The sequence below is a fragment of the Gavia stellata genome, chromosome 28, assembly GCF_030936135.1.
Source record: "Gavia stellata isolate bGavSte3 chromosome 28, bGavSte3.hap2, whole genome shotgun sequence".
Classification (NCBI taxonomy): Eukaryota; Metazoa; Chordata; class Aves; order Gaviiformes; family Gaviidae; genus Gavia; species Gavia stellata.
Window position 1 is genome coordinate 6767793 of NC_082621.1, and position 19058 is coordinate 6786850.

Consider the following 19058-nt stretch of genomic DNA (forward strand, 5'->3'; position numbering starts at 1 on the left):
AGAGGAGACAGAGAAGGTGGACCTAGTCTCTGGAAGCGCCCAGGAGGTAGAAAATGGTGAGTTCTGATTAAGCAATAGGCTAAAAGAAATAATGAGAAAAGGAAGGTGTTCCCCATGGAGGCTGTGCAATCTCCATCCTGGGAGGTATTCAAGGATGGACTGAATGTGACCTGGAGCAACCTGATCTAATGGGATCTGTTCTGAGCAGGTGACCTTGCTGAATGCCAGGTGCCCACCAAGCTGCCCTATCACTCCCTCACCATCAACAGGATGAGGAGAAAATACTACAAAAAAATCGTGGGTCGAGAAAAGGACAGGGAGATCACTCATCAATTACCGTCACGGGCAAACCAGCCTCGACTTGGGGAAATGAATTTAATTCATTGCCAATCAAATCAGAGTAGGATAATGAGAAGCAAGAATAAATCTAAAAACACCTTCCCCCCACCCCTCCCTTCTTCCTGGTCCCAGCCGCTTCCCTATGTGCTCTATGGGGACCTTCTCTCCTCCCACAGTATGTAGGGGTTTTGTTTGGGCAGGGTCAGGGTGCTTAGCAGATCCTCTGCTAAGAGCCAAGTGGTTTCTGCCAACCCACCGCACCTGTGCCTGGACAAGCGTGCCGCAAGCAGACCTATAGCCCGGCCTGGCTCAGAGGTGCTGGGGGCACTGGGCAGCTGGGTGCCAGTGGGGGATGCCCCAGCGCATGCTCTGTGGTTGGGCTGGTGTCTGCATGTGCCACTGCGTTCCCAGGGCAGGACTGGTGTTTGTGCCCTGGGGCTGCCCGTGGGGCAGGGAGAGAGTGGAGGGCTCTGGGAGTCCCAGGCAGGGTGAGGAACTGGATTACCCAGATATTGGCAATTCACTGCAGTGGCAGTGGTGCAGGTCTTGTGTGGGAGGAGGTGAGGCTTTGTTCTCTGGGCATGGCAAGAACGTGTCCAGTGGCCAAAGAGATGGAGGGGATCAGTGGCTCTGGCCCACGTCTCAAGCAGGAGGAAAGTGCTGGGAACTTTGCCTGATCTGCTGGGCCCTGTGTGCCTGAGCCCCTGTTTTTGAGCTCAGCAAGCTGTGGCACCCTGGAGAGCCACCTTTCTGTAGGGACACCATCTGTAAACTGTGGAGGGTAGGCAGAAAACTGTGGATTTGCTGCAGGGATGCGCAGGGGACAGAAGTTTTGTGGCACTGAGGCCTGCAGAGCTTGGCTCACAGAGCCCTCATCAATCTTGTTTGCAAGGGAGACGGGATCAGTGCCTCGACACCTCTGTCGCCCTGCTTCACTGTTGGGCAGTCAGGCAAGAGGAGGGGATGTCAACGAAGGACTTCACAGCCTGAGCCTCCAGAAGAAAAGGACCTCTAATTCCCAGCTGGGGAAAGAGCAATTTCCACAGGCCCCTTTGTGGATGGATGGATGGATGGATGGATGGATGGATGGATGGATGGATGTGTTCTGTTCATCAGGCTCTTCCTGGCTGAGGTCTCTGAGGTACTTTTGATCAAACCAGTGCCCGAGAGCATCAGTCAAAGCAAGAGGGACCCTCGCGAACAAAAGTTGCCTGCCATAGACACCTCACAGATACCACTGGGCGTGTCTAAAGGATTACGTGTATTTTAGTAGCAATCTACGGTTTATTCACAGTTTAAGGTAAGTCATAAAATCTTAGCAGCACTCAATCATAGATTAGTTTAACGATTGCAAAGTGAATTGATAGAATTTACTACAATCAAAACAGTGGTTTGATTACAGATTTGGAATGAAAGTAATATACTTGCCGTTGAGTACGTAAATTGATTCACACACACACAGACACAAAGATATAGATATAGGTATATATAGAGATAAAGGTATAAAGGTATGCCTGTTAAAAATTCCCCTCGAGTTCTGTGAAATATTCGCTTCAAATGTCTCAGTATTTCTCGATGGACGAGGGTTGATCCTTGAGGAGGAGTGGGTTTCAGCCCAGGTCCCGTTGCCATCTTTCGGCAGCGGTCCTCCAAATTTCACAAACTGGAGAGCTTGTGAGACTCTGAGAGGCGTCCCACTCAGAGGGAGGTGCTGATCGCAGCCCTCTGCGGTCCAGGAGAGCTGAAAGGGTCTCACCTGGGACCGCTGTTTATAGGTTCGTAAGATGATTGGCTTCAGTCATCAGCAAGTTACGGGAAAGTTACTGGAATTCTGGTAACACTGGTACTGTTCCACGTGGGCTACGGTCCAGGTAAGGGATGTTGCCGGGCTGTCAGGGGATGACTGATTATTCCCGCTCTCGTTACCCACCTTGAGCTGGGTAACAGGAATGCCTGGTATGGTCAGTGCTACTCCCCACCTTAGCCATGCAAGAGCTCCTGGTACCGTCAAGGGACGCTTAACCTCCCAACTCATTGTGCAAAGGCCAAGGCCTAGCTGGAATTCCTGAGAGCGGCCCAGGGAAAAGGGCGGAGGGGGGAAGGAATGCACCACCCCAGCACCACAGAGCAGTTATGGGCCTGTGGGCACTGGTTACTGTCCTCGGACTGCCCTGGCCCATGGGGTTGTTGGGTTCCCAGGGGCCCCAGTGTGTGGCCTGGTGTGGTTAATCCCAATACTGACTTGTGAACAATGTCAGCCCTGCATACTTGCCAAACCCTGGGCCCTGCCAAGTGCTGCAGGAGTGGTGGTAGGGCTGCACAGGGGACCTATCCCTTCAGCCTGTGCCCATGTGGGCTGTCCATGGCCCTAGATCAATCAATGGTGGGGAGGAGAAGGTGGAGGTGAGGCCATGGGCCATCCCTGAGGCTATTCCACCCATCCATCTGCACGTCTGCCATCCTTTGGGGACATCTTCTGTCCTCTTCCTTCCCCAGCATAGCACTGACCAGAACAAGAGGCACCCTGTTCCCTAGAGCCTGCAGAGGGTGGCTTGACTCCGTGGCTGTGCACAAGGTCCTAGCCTCTCACTCAAGGACAGCAGAGGTTGTGCTCCCTGTTTGCAGGACCTGTGGGGGTATATCTGGGCAGAGACACTGCAAGGCAAGGGCTGAATGCCACTTGCTCTGGGCTAGCTAGGGGTTTTTGGCATACTGCCAAGGGATTGTGCCCCAAGGAGGACCCTTTGCAGGGTGTCCCAACCTCCCACTCTTCTGGGAGTTATAAAGTGTCTCAATACCCCCATCCTATGCCCTGCCAAGAGCAAAGCCATTTTCCCTGAGCAGGCTGGGAGGGCACACATAGAGGAAAGGACCACTCGGGGGCCCAGGCTGGGATGCAGAAATCTTTAATGAGTCTAAAGAGGGAAACGAAGTTACTCCAAGCAGAGGCTCCCGTTGAAGGGATCATGAGGAGCAAGCAACAGACTGCACCCCTTTGCCATGTTGAAGTCCATGCAGGGCATCTGTCTTTCACTCAGAGTGAAGGCTGGCTTTGGAGAGCCTTGCAGCCCAGGGGAGCAGAGGAAAAGAACAAGAAGAGAAAGGAAGAGGTAGGTGGAAAAACATATGGTGAGACATGGGCCAAGTTTTTGGAGAGCCTAGGCTCACACATTCCTGACATCGATTGCAGGACGAGTTAAGGATGCTCAGTTGCTGTGAAAGCAATGGCCTGAAGGTTCATCCTTTGTCCAGCACCATGTCTGTAGTTCCTGGGATGCCTTCCCAAGAGCTATGCCCAGTAGCTTTAGCAGGGGAGACACCTTCTGCCACTGTAGCGGCTGGAAATGCCAGAGAGGTCACAGCAGCCAGAGGTGATGGGCACTCCATCACAGCTGAGGATGCTGCCAACAGCAGCGGAGGTGGAGGATCCCACAACGGTGTTCTGCGGGAAGGAGCTGAGGATGGGTCCAGGCAGGGTCACCACCACGGGGGAGGGCTGGATGACAACAGTGGAGTTCTGGCACTGCCTGACACAGGGCTCATTGCAGCTGTTGGCCAGCGGGGTCGGGCCGCAGGGTCGGCATGGCAGGCACTGGTCGTAGCAGGACATGTCTCAAAGTCAGACGTGCGCCTGAGAGAGAGGACAGGGAGAAAGCAGAGCACAAGCATAGGTGAGGAGCAGCCTGGTTATCCCATCACAAAGCAGCCAAGGCCGCTATTGAGTGGGGAGCCAGAGGCTGTGCCAGGAGACACATGGTCTTCATCGGCTCATCCTGCCAGGGTCCTACAAAGAGTAGCCTGGCCCAGGGAGACTCTTTCCTAGTTCAAAAAGCAAAAGCCACCACAGCCACATCCCAGCCTCTCTCTAAGCAGACCTTCTCCCCACTTCCCTCTGTCATGACAAGGGCCTCCATGTCCCAACATACTACAGAACCAATATTAGCTGAGATGTCCGTCAAGCAGAGACCTCACTTTGGCAGAGGAGGAGAAGGGGCTTCAGACTCACCTGTTCCCAAGGAGAAGGAGGCAAGAGCAGGGGATGAGAGAGCAGGGACTCGGGCTGGCTTTTATATCTGCCCTTCATTGCCGCAGGACCAGAGGCACCCTTTGCAGAGGTAACAATTTTCTGACAAGCTCATCTTGAATGCAAACCTTCATGGCTAATGATATGGGCTGTGCTTTGGTTTCCAACACTGCTGCCTTTTCATTTCCACATTTGTGCCATGCCCATCCCCAGTGAAGGCTTCTTCTGAGCTCTGGGATGAAAGGCCCCAGGATTTCTAGGGCAGGAATGCAGCAGTGCTGGCGGAAGAGTCAGCTCAAGTGCTGGACGGGTCCAGAGCAGGCAAGTGACATCAGCCTGGGTCACTTTGGTGGGGTTATTGGGAGAGTCGTTCTCAGGAAGAAGCTCCAGCCATCCTCAACTGGATGCCCAAAGGCTCCCGTTCACGAGCACATACTGGAACCTTCTCACTCCTCAGCTCACCTCAGTGGTCACTTGTTGTTGCCTCCCCATGTTTGTGGGTTTTGGGTTGTGCTGCTGATTTTGATCCCACCCTGCCTATCACAGAATCACAGAATCACAGAATCAGTACGGTTGGAAAAGACCTGTAAGATCATCGAGTCCAACCTATCACTGCCCTCAGAAAAAAATTGTGGCTGTTTTTGACTCATCCCCACTATGTGCAGTCTGTGAGTATACAAAAAATGCCACTGCTTGCCTGGGTGCTCCTCCTTCCCCAGAATGGTCTAGGCCTGCTGCAGTTGTCCCCAGTTGTCTTCAGCTGAGTCCATGTTGGAGTGCAGCTGAGTGGTGGTGGCCCAAAACTGCTAGAGATCTTTCCGGGAAGAAGTACTGAAAATCAGCCCCTGCCTCCTGAACCCTCTTTTCCTGCAGCTCCAAAGCTCACGCTCCACTGCTGTCAATTTCAGGCCCTGCTTGCCCAGTACCAGCATCCGCACCGGCACTACCTTTGGCTTTGGCATTGGCATTGGCATGGAGGGCCCCACAGCTCCTGTGTACCACAGCCTCTGGAGGTCTCCATGATGCAGCTCCACAGCCTCCCACTGGGCAGAAACCTTGTCCCTCCCCTCGCCCCCTGATCACCCCTGCACTCCCACCGGGACGCAGACAGAAATCCCCCGTGACACTGGTGGCAGCGGCAGCAGGGGAGCAATCATGGCGAGAGTGGTGGTGGTGTCCGGTGCTGCCCAGGAAGGAGCGATTGCAGCCGCTGGCCCCGCTGGCTCCCCGTGAGGAGCAGAAACTTTCTGCTCTGTGCAGGGAGCCGGGCGGCAGAGATCCTCCTGGCCACCGGCAGCTGGACAGCCCTCAGTCCTGCCGCAGGGACTGGCCACTGCTGGCATGGAACATACAGGGCCTCTTCTCAGGCTTCTGACTTTCCTCACTAGGATAGCCAAGGGAACTCTCAGCAGGTGCTTTCCTCCACACAGGGACTCCAATTGAAAGTTGCTAATGCAAAACTTGCCTTAGAAAAGAAAAAGCAGAACGGGTTTCACAGTTTGTTACTTTGTTAAAGCTCAGAGATGCAATTAAAATCTGCCTCCTCCAGCTACAGAATTTCATGGAGCTTTCAAAATAATCTTGCTAGCGTTACAAAGTCATGCCACGGAGTGAGGAGTTCAAGCTCCACACTGGCAGGAGGTTGGTGGGTCGAGGTCATGGGCACTTTCAAGCGCTCCCCACAGTGGCTTAGTGTTGAGATAATGAGATTCTTTTAAGGACTCAGACCCTTTGGAGTTGAGGCCCAGGAGACAGTGTAAAAGCCTGGACTGGACATGCTGACTGCAGCCTCAAGGGATGCCAGGTTCCTACTGGATGAGTGAGTCAGAAACAGATTTGCTAAGTTGCCCCAAGGGGCTGGAGGTCTGAGGTGAGTGAGAGCTGGAAGGAGGCCTCTGGGAAGGGACTGTGGGCTCCAGCCAGTCCCCAGGGAACTCTGTGTGGCCTGAGTAGCTGACACAGCTGTTCAAAGCCCATGGTCAGAGGCTTCAGAGGCACAGAGTGAAGGATCAGCCCTGCTCCCTGTCATAGCTAGACTCCATAACTGTGTTTCCAGGGAACAACTGGCAGGTGGACAAACAAGGCAGGGCAACAGGCATGGCCAGGAGATCACATGGATCAGTCCCATGTTCACAGGGGATTGGCTGCTCTCATCCCTGCCTCCATCTGTCTTCCCATGCTTGCTCCAGGCCAAACTGCCTTCATCCTTCCCTTTCCCTGTCTCTGCTGCTTCTCCTAAGCATCCCATGTCTGGCACCATCCTAAAATACTTTTTCCACTGCATCCCAGAAGGAGTTCTGATGCCACTGTAGGTAGAAACACCCCTGATTTTATGAGACAATCCTCTCTTCTCACGCTTATGGAGGGTGCCAACCCCAGACAAAGGGGCTGACCAGGATGCCTGAATGGGTGGGCAGTAGATGTCTGCGATGAAGAGGATTGGGCTGGATGTCCTCCTGCCAGAGTGAGGTGGTGTGCCTGACTCTGGGTGGGCTGATTACAGCAGGTGCTGTTCCCACAGAAGTTTCCCTTGAAGGGCCTCATCCGTGGCCTGGGGAGAAGGGAGAGAAAGCCCCTGTGGGGACAGGGAGTCAGAAACCTCTTTGCTGGTGCCTTTGGCTGCTCCTGCTTCTGCCTCCTTTCAGACACTACCGAGGGGCAAGGAGCACATGAGTGGCTGCAAAGGGGCCTGCCTCCAGCCCCGTGAGAGGTGGGTGCAGGCCCCTGTCTCTGGCTGGGCACTGGATGGCAGGAGAAGTTCACCAGGGACACTCCTCCCTTGCTGGGGGCTGGTTGGGCTGGTTGTGATCTCCAGGAGGAGCAAAAAGCAGGAAAGCAGCCTGCAGCCTCCCATTGCCTGACAGCAGACTGCTTGATCTCTTCCTTCAGGCTCCTACAGGAATTATGAGGTGCCCCAGGCCCCTTTGGCAATGTGACCTGGAGCTGAGAGGCAGCGCTTCTACACCAGGTTATGCCTGCCTGAGAGGATGCTCAAGCACCTTCTGACTTGGAGGGCCAGGAAAAGCCCAACTGTGACGTTACTGCCCAAACAAGAACCTCCCAGTGCTGAAAAACCTCTGCTAGGCCCTTGCAAACCTGGCACACAGTAAGGGTCACAGTTTGGTGTCTTTCCTTTGGCTGAGCAACTTTAATGCTCTTCCTACTGTAACCAGGATGCTGTTGCCCTTCCTTGCCACGAGGTGCATTGACACAGCAGACTTAGGAACACCCCGAGCCACTGAAACTGAATGGGACACAACAGTGAGTATTCAGGAGAAGTATGCCAGCGGCTTGTCCAGCTCTTCCTCTTCCCTCAGCATCCACCAATGACCACTGTTGGAGAAGGGGGCTCTTGGTAGGAGACATGCCTGCTCCTGTGGTTTAACCTCCTTGCCAAAGAAGACCAAGGAAGGAGAATGTCCTGCCAGCCCTACATCAGGGGATCGGTGAAAGCCACAACACATGAGCAAGACGCATCAGCCAGGCACTGGACAAGAGTCTCTGTTCAAGCGCTTGAGCTGTCCCCCTGCATTTCACGTCTCTCCTCCAGCTCTGGGGACTGACGAGTGCTTGGATGGGGGGAGTTCCTGTGTCCCTGAGTCCCTGTGATTTCTATGCCCAACAGAAAACTGCTGGTGGCTGCGTTTCTGGGATTTAATTTTTCCTTCTGTGCACAGGTGTATTGGGTTTGCACAGCAAGGTTTTGGTAGCTGAGGAGCTACAGGGGTGGCTTCTGTGAGAAGCTGTTAGAAGCTTCCACCATGTCTGATAGAGCCAATGCTCCAAGATTGACCCACCGCTGGCCAAGGTTGAGCTCATTAGTGACAGTGGTAGCGCCTCTGTGATAATGTATTTAAGAAGGGGAAGAAAAGCCCCTGCACAACGGCAGTCAGAGGAGAGGAGTGAGAATATGGCCTGTATCAGAAATTCCTGGCCTGTATCAGAAATCTTGGCCTGTATCAGAAATCCTGGCCTGTATCAGAAAGAGTGTGGCCAGCAGGACTAGGGAAGTGATCATGCCCCTGTACTTGGCACTGGTGAGGCCGCACCTTGAATACTGTGTTCAGTTTTGGGCCCCTCACTACAAGAAGGACATTGAGGTGCTGGAGTGTGTCCAGAGAAGGGCAACAAAGCTGGTGAGGGGTCTGGAGCACAAGTCTTATGAGGAGCGGCTGAGGGAACTGGGGTTGTTCAGTCTGGAGAAGAGGAGGCTGAGGGGAGATCATACCGCTCTCTACAATTACCTGAAAGGAGGTTGCAGAGAGGTGGGTGTTGGTCTCTTCTCCCAAGTGACTAGCGACAGGACAAGAGGAAATGGCCTCAAGTTGCACCAGGGGAGGTTTAAGCTGAACATTGGGAAAAATTTCTTTACGGAGAGAGTGCTGAGACACTGGAATAAGCTGCCCAGGGAAGTGGTGGAGTCACCATCACTGCAGGTGTTCAAGGAACGTGTGGGACGAGGCATTGTGGGACATGGTTTAGTGGGCATGCTGATGTTACTTGATGGTTGGACTTGATGATCTTTTCCAACCTTAGTGATTCATGATTCTGTAATATGTGAGCGAAACAATTATGCAGCCACCAAGGTCAGTGAAGAAAGAGGGGGAGAAGGTGCTCCAGGCACTCAAGCAGAGATTCCCCTGCAGCCCATGGTGAAGACCATGGTGAGGCAGGCTGTCCCCCTGCAGCCCATGGAGGATAATGGTGGAGCAGATATCCACCTGCAGCCCATGGAGGCCCCCATGCTGGAGCAGGTTTTCTGGGTAGGACTTGTGACCCCTCAGGGGACCCACACTGGAGGAGTCTGTTCCTGAAGGACTGCACTCCATGGAAAGGACCTATGCTTGAGCATTTCATGAAGAACTGCAGCCCGTGGGAAGGACTTATGTTGGAGAAGTTTGTGGAGGACTTTCTCCAGTGGGAGAGACCCCACCCTGGAGCAGGGGAAGAGCAGGAGGAGTCCTCCCCCTGAAGAGAAAGGAGCGGCAGAGACAAAGTGTGATGAACTGACCACAACCCCCATTCCCCCTTTCCCTGTGTCACTCGGGCGGAGGAGGTAGAGAAAATGGGGAGTGAAGTTGAGCCCGTGAAGAAGGGAGGGGTGGGGGGAAGGTGTTTTGAGATTTGGTTTTATTTCTCATTAGCTTCCTCTGATTTGATTGGTACTAAATTAAACTAATTTCCCCAAGTCGAGTCTGTTTTGCCTGTGACAGTAATTGGTGAGTGGTCTCCCAATCCTTATCGCAACCCACAAGCCTTTTGTTGTATTTTCTCTCCTGGGTCAAGCTGAGGAGGGGGAGTGATAGAGTGGCTTTGGTGTGCACCTGGCATCTGGCGAGGGTCAACGCAACACAGCAAGTCTTGTTATAGTTTGGAAAACAAAGAGCTGGCCCTCAAGAGCACCTGTAGTGGAAGCTGACAAAAGCAGTCATGGTTGCAGACCAGCATGCTCTAATTAATAGGGTGACATCATGTCAGTAGGCCATGGCATCTGGTGTTTGCGTTGAGGCCTTCTGAGGTGACTAAGAAAGCTGAGTGTCTGCCCCTGGAGAAAAATACCTCTGTGAGGTACTGGAAGGTGGCTGAGAAGGCCCATTCCCACCTGGATGGCTAAGAAAGCTATGGTTTGGATCCCACCTGGAGTGGAATTCAGGTCTGTCCTCTTCCGCCTCAGCTCTACATAAATATCTGTGAGAATGGATTCAACATCTTGCAAGAAACAAAGAATAGCTGGGAAAACAAACAGTAAATATGTTGGAAAATCAGGATGCAAACCAGTCCATTCCAGAATGACATTTTATGTGAGCTGAGGACTTTTTTTTTTCTCTGAAACTGGTTGGGATTTTGGCCAAGCTTTCCCTTTTCCTTCACATTGGTAACATCTTGGGTGCCCTGGAAAGCAAATACCAGGGTTTAGTGTTGCTGCAGGTGGTGCAGGGAGGCGCTTCAATGACTGAGAGCACCTTGGGGATTCCCCCCAGGACCTACACTAAAAAGACCCAGCTTTCTCTGGGGACAGGAGCCTTGCAGTGTCTTGAGGGACTCGCACACATGAGCAAGTTCAGCAGAAGCCACTGTAAAGGAATGTGGAAGGTGAGAGCAGCTGGTCCACTAAAGCTGTCAGATCAAGTCCCTTTTCCTTTCCAAGGGAAGAACAAGTAAAAGGGAAAGTGATAACCAAAGCACACAATGCCATCAATCTCTAAGGAAGTGATAAGGGAGACAAGGAGGGAGCCCAGAGCTCTGCAGCCTCTAATTGATGGGCCATTAGGAAACTGCAGGTGTAGCTTGGCAGTGGGTGAGGCTGAGCTTTGCAAGTGACAAGAAGTGACAAGAGGAACATGAGGATTTGGGATGTTTGAGGGGGGGTGCTGTGGGACTAGGCAGCACTTATTAAGGCATGCTTAAGGGAAGGCTCAAAGGTGAGGGCAAGTGGGGACTGGGGAGGAGCAAGGGGAGCCAACCGAGTAGAGGAAGGAAAACAGGAGCCAGCCGCATGTAAGCAGGGGCTGGTCAGTGCACTTGTTGGTATGAGCCCTGCACCTGATCACTACAGTTCCCTGTGCCTTCTTATTAAATCCTTTCTTAACCATCCTTCTGTGTATCTTCACTCCCTTTCCCATGTGTGAGTGCTGCAAGGTCTGAGTGCCAGTAACTGGAGAGACTGGTGTGAAAGAGAGACCTGGGTGCCAGTAACTGGGCAAACAACCAATGCCCAGAGGGACTTTAGGGCTTGGTGCCAGCAACTGGAGAAGGGGCTGGTGGTTACAAGGCCTTTCTCTCTTGTGCCAGCAGCTGGAGGGACTGGTGTATAAGCAGTGTCCTTGTGACAAGAGGCATTTGGCACAAACTGGAACAAAGGAGGCTCTCTCTGAACACCAGGAAACCCTTGTTCACTGTGAGGGTGAGGGAGCACTGGCACAGGATGCTCAGAGAGGTTGTGGAGTCTCCATCCTGGGAGGTGCTCAAAATCCTTCTGCACATGGTGCTTTGTAACCAGCTCTAGGTCACCCTTCCTGAGGCTGGATTTGGACCCAATGACCTCCAGAGGTCCCTTCCAAATTTACCAATTTTGTGTTTCTGTAAGACGAGACATGAGGAGAGGCTGAGAGAACTGGCCTTCTTCAACCTGCAAAAGAGAAGCTTAAGAGAGAGCTTTTTGATGCTTCTAGCACTTGACTGGAGGATGAAGGGCCAGGTGGAGCCAAACTCTTCTTGAGCGCAGTGATACAGCGAAAGTCAATGGACATGTTCTCGAACAGGGGAAATTCCTGTTAGAAATTTGGAATTGTCGTTTTTTAACGATGAGGGTGAAGCATGGGTGTAGATAGACTCTGGCTCCACAGAGTGTTGATTAAAATACCATTGGTTGGAGATAAGACAAGAAGATAAACGGGGATAGCACGGGTGATGTTATGCCCTTTCAGATGCTGGGAACCCTGAGTTATGGAGCCTGAGGTGGAGCTTGGGTTGGGGTTTAAGACACAGTGCAAAATCCTGCCCATGCTGAGATTGTCTGGCATTGTCGTCTTCTAAGTTTTCATGGCATAGTCTGGGAAATAAACCACTCCTCATTTCTGCTGTTGAGCAAAAGGACATTCATAGGAAAACCTATGTAAAAAGCAATGCCTCAGCAGAGGACTGTGTGTCTGCTACCAGCCCAGCTTCCTGCAGGCTGCTAATGCTGAGGTCTGCACACAGAAATGGGGTTGAAGTAATGAAGTTGCTCCCAGGTTTATCTGCAGGTAAATGCATTCTCTTCAAAAGCCAAAAACCCCACCCCTGAATAGCAGCTGACAGCAAGAGGAGATTTTGTATGAGCATATCTGCGTTTCAGTTCACATGTCGGTGTTGAACTAGTTGCCTCCCCTCTCGGTAGCTTTTCCTCCTTCCCCTCTTGGGCTTTGCTTGTGAGGAGTTTGAAGAAGTGCTGGGTCGGAGAGTGGGTTGAGTCTGTGCTGCCAAACCAACCCTTGGGCAGAGGTGTTTCAGCAAGTCCAGCACTTTGCTGCAGCAGTTCAGTAGGGCCCCTTCCACAGTGGGAAGATGCTCTACAACCCCTCTGTGGGTGTCCCACACTCCCCTTCCTCCTGGATCAGTGAAGAGTCCCCTTTTGCCTCCACTCTCATCACCCCAGACTAACACCTTGCTCACTGAGCACTTGGGGGAGTGTCCACACAGGGAAGGACAATACAGAGAAAGAGGCTGGCATGCAGCAGACCTTTCATGCCACAACAGACGAAAACGAAGTTACTGCGAGTAGAGTGCCACTGTGAAGAGAGCACCAGGGACAGTTGAGATTTGGTGCCCTTTGGCTGTAGCAGAGCTCCTGCAGGGTGTCCCTCGGCTTGCACTGAGGAGGGAGGTGTCCTGCAGGTCTTCCCTAGACTGGTCTGGGTAGACCAAAGGGGATCAGAAGCCAACAAGGAGAGGAGAGGGCAAGGAGAGAGCAGAAGGAGAGAAAGGCCGACATGGGCCATGCTTTCACGCTGATCCCTTCCAGCCTTACATTGCAAAGAACCAGAGATGCTCAATCTCTCTGAAAGAAACTGGCCAGGAGCTCCATCCTCCCTTCACTCACACGTCAGCACACATAAAAACACACGAGCATGCACACCCAGTTCCACAGGAACCCCTGCGTGTGCTCACACACAGTCACTCCCCAGAATTCTCATCAGGTAAGTGTTGGCATGTGCTAATATGCACTTGCACACTCATGCTTGCATGTAGATATATATGCAGGCTCGTGTACACACACAGCTATGTATGTGGCCATCTGCATACACATATGCCCACACATATACACTCACACCACATACACTTGCTCACCTGCAAAATCGTGCGTGTACACAAACACATGCACAGACACACACAGAAATGCACTTGTTCACACACACATTGGCAGACACTCACCCTCACATGTGCATTTGCAAATGAACATACAAATGCAAACACACAGCAACAAATACGCCCACAGGCACAGACAGATGCATATGCACATGAGGAAACACAGCTTCTCTCCACATACTCTGAGAACCAGGACTCCACCAGCCAGCTCTCTGCCTCTGTGCCCCTGACAACTTGAGGCAAGTCCTTGAAAGCCCACTGCTAAGAAGGTCAATCAGGCACTAGCCATCCCTGTTGGATTGAATGACAGCAGAGGGCTTTTGGGCTTTTGTGGGTTGGACAGAAGTAGTTCAATCAACTCTGTTCTCATTGCAGGAAAGAGAGAAAGTATATTGGGGTCCAAGCCACAGGGTCTTGTTTGGACATTCAACCTGTGCTCGTGCAAAGGGTGTGGATGAGTGACAAAGTCAAAGCTAGAGACAATCCCTATTGCTGCAGCTCCAGGGGTTCCCCACTTTAGAAATCAAGATAGTCCCAGAGTTTTACAAGGTCTGGCCTGGTGATCGCCATAGGGTGTTTGTGGAGGTCTGGGACCAGTTTCAGCTTCATTGCAGGGAGAGGGAGGTGCTGTCCTTACATGTTCACATAACAGCAAAGGGCTGTGTGTCTGGGGTGAGCCAGATGGCCTGCAGCTGCAAATGCTGAGGCTGGGACATCTCTGTTCAGGAAGCTGGCCTGATGAAGTTGCCTTCAGATAAATACCCTCTCTTCAAAAGACAAAGAAATATTATTTCAAGGGAGCTTAAAAGAAAGACGGAGAGAGACATTTTACCAGGGCCTGTAGTGACAGGACAAGGGGTAATGGTTTAAACTGAAAGAGAGTAGATGTAGATTGTTCATAAGTAAGAAATGCTTTATGATTAGGTTGTCAGGACACTGGAAGAAGTTGTCCAAAGAAGTTGTGGATGCCCCAGCATTGGAAGTGTTCAAGGTCAGGTTGGACGGGGCTTGGGACAAGCTGATGTAGTGAGAGATGTCCCTGCCCATGGCCGGGGGGTTGGACTGGATGATCTTTAAGTCCCTTCCAAACCAAACCATTTTATGATTCTATGATTCTGTGATTCCATTACTCTATGACAGCCCTGACCAGGCCCAACAGGGGGCGCTGCCGCTCTGCCTGCCAGAGCCACCTCGCCCTGCCCAGCCCCACCTGACCACCGTCCCCGGGGGGCTTTCCCCACTGCCTGTCATAAGCATCGGCATCAGCATCTAGGCACCTGCATCGGCATCAGCATAGGCATCAGACTTCTCCCAAGCTCCTCCATCATTAGCCCTCAGGGGGGCTGTTCGGGTTCTAGAAGGTCATCCCACAATGTCAGGAGTTTGAGCTCAACACAGACATGAGGAAAAGATGTAGAGGGGACTAAAACCTTCAGGCTTTCTCCATAGGTTCCAGATCATGAGGCTTTTGTAGGGGATTTCCCTCCACACCAAATGCAGAGCCTTTGGTGTGCAAGCGAAGTACTAGACATAGGATGAAAATTTGGACCCCCTTTGTAAAGGCCCATTTAGGGCCCTGAGAGGAGAGTCCTCTGTCCACCTGCACCCCGGGGAAGCCTGGATGGCTCTAGTAGCTCACTCAGCTGTTCAAAGTCCGAGTTGTTTGGCTTCAGAAGCAGAGAGGGAAACCTGGTTTCTGCAATGGCAGGGGCCCCTGTCTTGAACTGGCAAAGGATCCCCTTCTCCAGGCATTCCTTGGATGGGCTTCCAACTGGCCAGGCAGCATGCTTGCCTCATTGGTGGTGTCCTAGAGGCCAGGGCAGTAGAGGCCGCCAGGGCTTCTCCATGTGGGTACCTGAAGGCATGGAGGAAGGCTGACTGTAACGCAGAGGGCAACATCATCTGGGCTGCCTTCTGTGCTTCCACAGCCTGTGTTGCCAGTGAGGAAAGCTGTTGAGACATGTATGGGTGTGACTTTTTCAGCCAAGTCCAGGCCCAGGGACTTGGGACCCAGAAGTGCATACTCAGCCAAAGTAGCCTACCTGCTTGTCTTGCTCCTGTGCTTCCCTCAGCATCCACTGACCAACATAGTTGGCAGGAGACATGATTGCTCTTCTGATTTATTTCCTGGTCAAATTAGCCCAAGGAGGGAAAATACCTTTCTTGCCTTGCACCTAGCAATTGGCTGAACCTGCAATAGCAGACTGTTCAGATACATGGAAGAGCATTTGGTAGCTGATAGAAAGTGAGATGGAGAATGAGCCCAGTGAGAAAGCTGATGACGTGATAGATAGATGGATATGGAGGCAGACAAAATTGAAATACCTTTCTGGCTTTACAGATCACGTGCGGAAGGAGTTTGTGTTGCAGTTCCCACCAGAAGTGTCCATCCGGGTAGGGCACAACAAAAGAGGATTTTTCTCCAAAGGCCTGAGTCAAGAGCAACCAGTTCCTCTGGAGACAGGCACCTTTCAGCTTCTTGATGTAGCTCGGACCGTGCTGGAGGCAGAGTTTATAGGTCAGACACCTGGGAAGGCAGGCGATGCCTGGTGGCCAATGGCTGAAGGTGAGTCAGTGGTGCGCGCTTGTGGCAAAGCAGACCTACTGCCCTCTGAGATGTCTTAGCAAAAGTGTAGCTTGCAGACTTTTATGCTAGACCAGTTTTGTTTAATGTCTTTATCAAAGATGTCTTCATCTGGAGGAGGGGATCAAGTGCACCCTCTATAAGTTTGCATGCGACACCAAGCAGGGTGGGAGTGTTGATCTGATTGAGCTAGGAAGGCTCTCCAGAGGGATCTGGACAGGCTGGATGGATGGGCTGAGGCCAATTGTATGAGGTTTAACAAGGCCAAGTGCTGAGTCCTACACTTGGGTCACAACAACCCCATGCAATGCTGCAGGCTTGGGGAAGAGTGGCTGGAAAGCTGCCTGGCAGAAAAGGACCTGGGGGGTGTTGGTCAACAGCTGGATGAATACGAGCCAGCAGTGTGCCCAGGTGGCCAAGAAGGCCAGTGGCATCCTGGCTTGTAGCAGAAACAGTGTGGCCAGCAGGACTAGGGAAGTGATTGTCCCTTTGTACTTGGCACTGGTGAGGCCGCACCTCGAATACTGAGGTTGTTTAGCCTGGAGAAGAGGAGGCTCAGGGGAGACCTTATCGCTCTCTACAACTACCTGAAAGGGGGTTGCAGAGAGGTGGGTGTTGGTCTCTTCTCCCAAGTGACTAGTGACAGGACAAGAAGAAATGGCCTCAAGTTGTGCCAGGGGAGATTTGGATTGGACATTAGGAAAAATTTCTTCACTGAAAGGGTTGTCAGACATTGGAATAGGCTGCCCCGGGGGGTGGTTGAGCCACCATCCCTGGAGGTATTTAAAAGACCTGTGGGTGAGGCACTTAGGTACATGGTTTGGTGGTGGACTTAGCAGTGTTAGGTTAATGGTTGGACTTGATGATCTTAAAGGTCTTTTCCAACCTAAACGATTCTATGATTCTATGATTCTAATTTCCAAACTAAACGATTCTATGATTCTACACCAGGAAAGTGCTCCTTCTCCTCTATTTGGCACTCCTGAGAGCATGCCTGGGGTTGTGTGTTCAGTTTGGGGCTCCTTGGTATGTAGGAAAGGTACTGACATGTGGGAGCAAGTCCAGGAGAAGCCCCCGAGGCACTCAGGGGGCTTGGGGACATGATGCACTGAGAGCCTGAGGGAATGGGGCCTTAGGAAAAGAAGGCTCAAGGGAGACCTTATGGGTGTCTACAACTATGTGCTCTGAGGATGTGGAAAAGATGGATCCAGGCTCTTTTTAAGGTGCACAGTGGTAGGAGAAGAGGCAAAGGACACAATTTTGAACCTGGGAAAGTCTATTTAGATATAAAAAACTCTTTATACTTTACACCTTTTTTGGACGCAGAATATTCTCGAGTAGTGGAATACAGCTTCCAGAGATGTTGTGTGGGCTCTGGCCTCGGAAGTTTTCCAGCCTTGACTGGACACAACCCTGACCAGCCTGTCCAACCTAAATTATGCTACAGTAAGAGTAAAAATAGTTTGGTTGGTTTGTTAGTTGAACGTAGAAGTAAGGACAGGACAAGTGCATATCCAACTGGTTGTGAGGAAAATGAAAATGGAAGGGGTATGGTCAAGTGGAAAGGCTCTTTGTTGTTTTTTGTTGTTTGGGTTTTTTTGCCAATGAGCCTTTCGGAAGCTGATTTATAAAATAGGATGGGCAGTGTGGCAGGTAGCTTCATTTGTTGATTCGTAAGATAGCTTCTTTTGGCTAGGGGAAGAAAGACCACAGTGCCTGAGGGGGCTGAGTGGTACAGTTAGCGTCTGCAGGGCTTGGGGGCGTGCTGACAGGAGTTTGGGACTAGACACTGCGCAGGAGCTAGGCTAGGCCAACTCCACCATAGGATGGATGTTGGTGAGAGAGGAGGCACAGGCATCAAGGAAAGAGAGACTCCCAAGATGTTGCACAGGAGGATGTGTCAGAGGTGTTGGTCCGCAGGTGCAGGCCTATCCCCCTTGTACCCTTCACCTTGGAAAAGCAGAAGCTGTAGCTGCAGGAGCAGTATGTGTCACTGCTGGAGGAGGGAGGACCACATCACGGGTGTTTCAGGTGTGCTAGGATCGAGCATTTTGTCCTCCCCATTTCAGTCTTTGTTCCCCTTGCAGAGTCATTTCCAGCAGCTCTGCTCTCTCAGGGCTCTTGGTGGGGACGCGTGGGTTTTTTGAGTCTCTCTCACACATGCAGGAGGATCGGTCTCAGCATGCACCTTGGGTTTCTCGTCATTGCTGTTTTCTGGAGGCAGCCACTGGGTAAGGATTGGCTTTGTCTGGAAGCATGATTCCTCTTCTCCCCATGAGATCCTCATCCACTCAACAGATCTCTGCAGGCAGCTGCCTTGAATTATGGACAAATGTTGGGAAACATCAGATCACAGGGGTCGTTTTGCATCTGTTTTCTCAAGGCGCTGTTACTGATGGGAAAGAGAAAATGAGACTGAGAAGAAACACCTCCTCTCCTCATCATCTTAGACCCCTTGCCTCCCTTTTCTCTTGCCAACCATCCACCTCTCTCTGCTTCTCTTCGCTGGTCAGTCTGGGCCCAGTGTTCCACAGACAAATCATTGCAGAAGCTCTTTTCTATCTCGGCAGGACACATTTTCTGACCTGGCAACCCGAATACATAGGGCTTTGGAAAGTTGATGCAGGGACATGAAAACTCTCTCATCACACGCACATTCTTAGGATGTCCCAGTCCCTCGTCTGGCTGGCACATGTCATGCAACATGCCCTGGCTTTCCATTCCTCCAGTGCATTTCTGCACTGCCAGGGCTTCCTCTTCCCTCCCTTCCATGGCCTTGGAGTCATGCTAGATGACAGGGAATGGGGCGCAGGGTGAAACATGTCACAGGCGTTCCCACGGTCCCTCACCCTGCAGGAGGTGTCCTGGACCAGTCACAGGAGGGCCAGGCACTACAGGCTGTTCCCCTGAGAGACTGGGCAGCACGAGAGTGGAGATGGAAGACCTGGGTGAAAGCATAGCTCTCCTCTGGCATTAACCTTTTGGGAGGTAATTGGCACAATTGTGGTTTGGGATCCATGCTGAGCTGAGGTCTCAGACCTCCTGCCCAAAGACACCCACCACCTTGCTGTTCCCATCCATGGGGCTCTGGCTGCAGAGAAAGGCAGAGGGAGCCTTCTCCTCTGACACTTTGCATTCCCTCTTGTTTTGCATCTTGGAGCCTTTCCCTGAATAGTTGCTGACCCTTGCTTTCTTCCAGGCACCATGGGGCAGACCGCCATCACCCACCAAGAAGGACAAGTCACAGCAGAGGAGAGAGACACC

At 52.0% G+C, this 19058-nt stretch overlaps 1 pseudogene; it reads right to left on the reverse strand.

The window, feature by feature from the left end:
* Positions 1–15315, reverse strand: part of LOC132319397 (feather keratin Cos1-1/Cos1-3/Cos2-1-like) — a 33958-nt pseudogene extending 18643 nt beyond the window's left edge.
* Positions 15316–19058: the final 3743 nt, after the last annotated feature.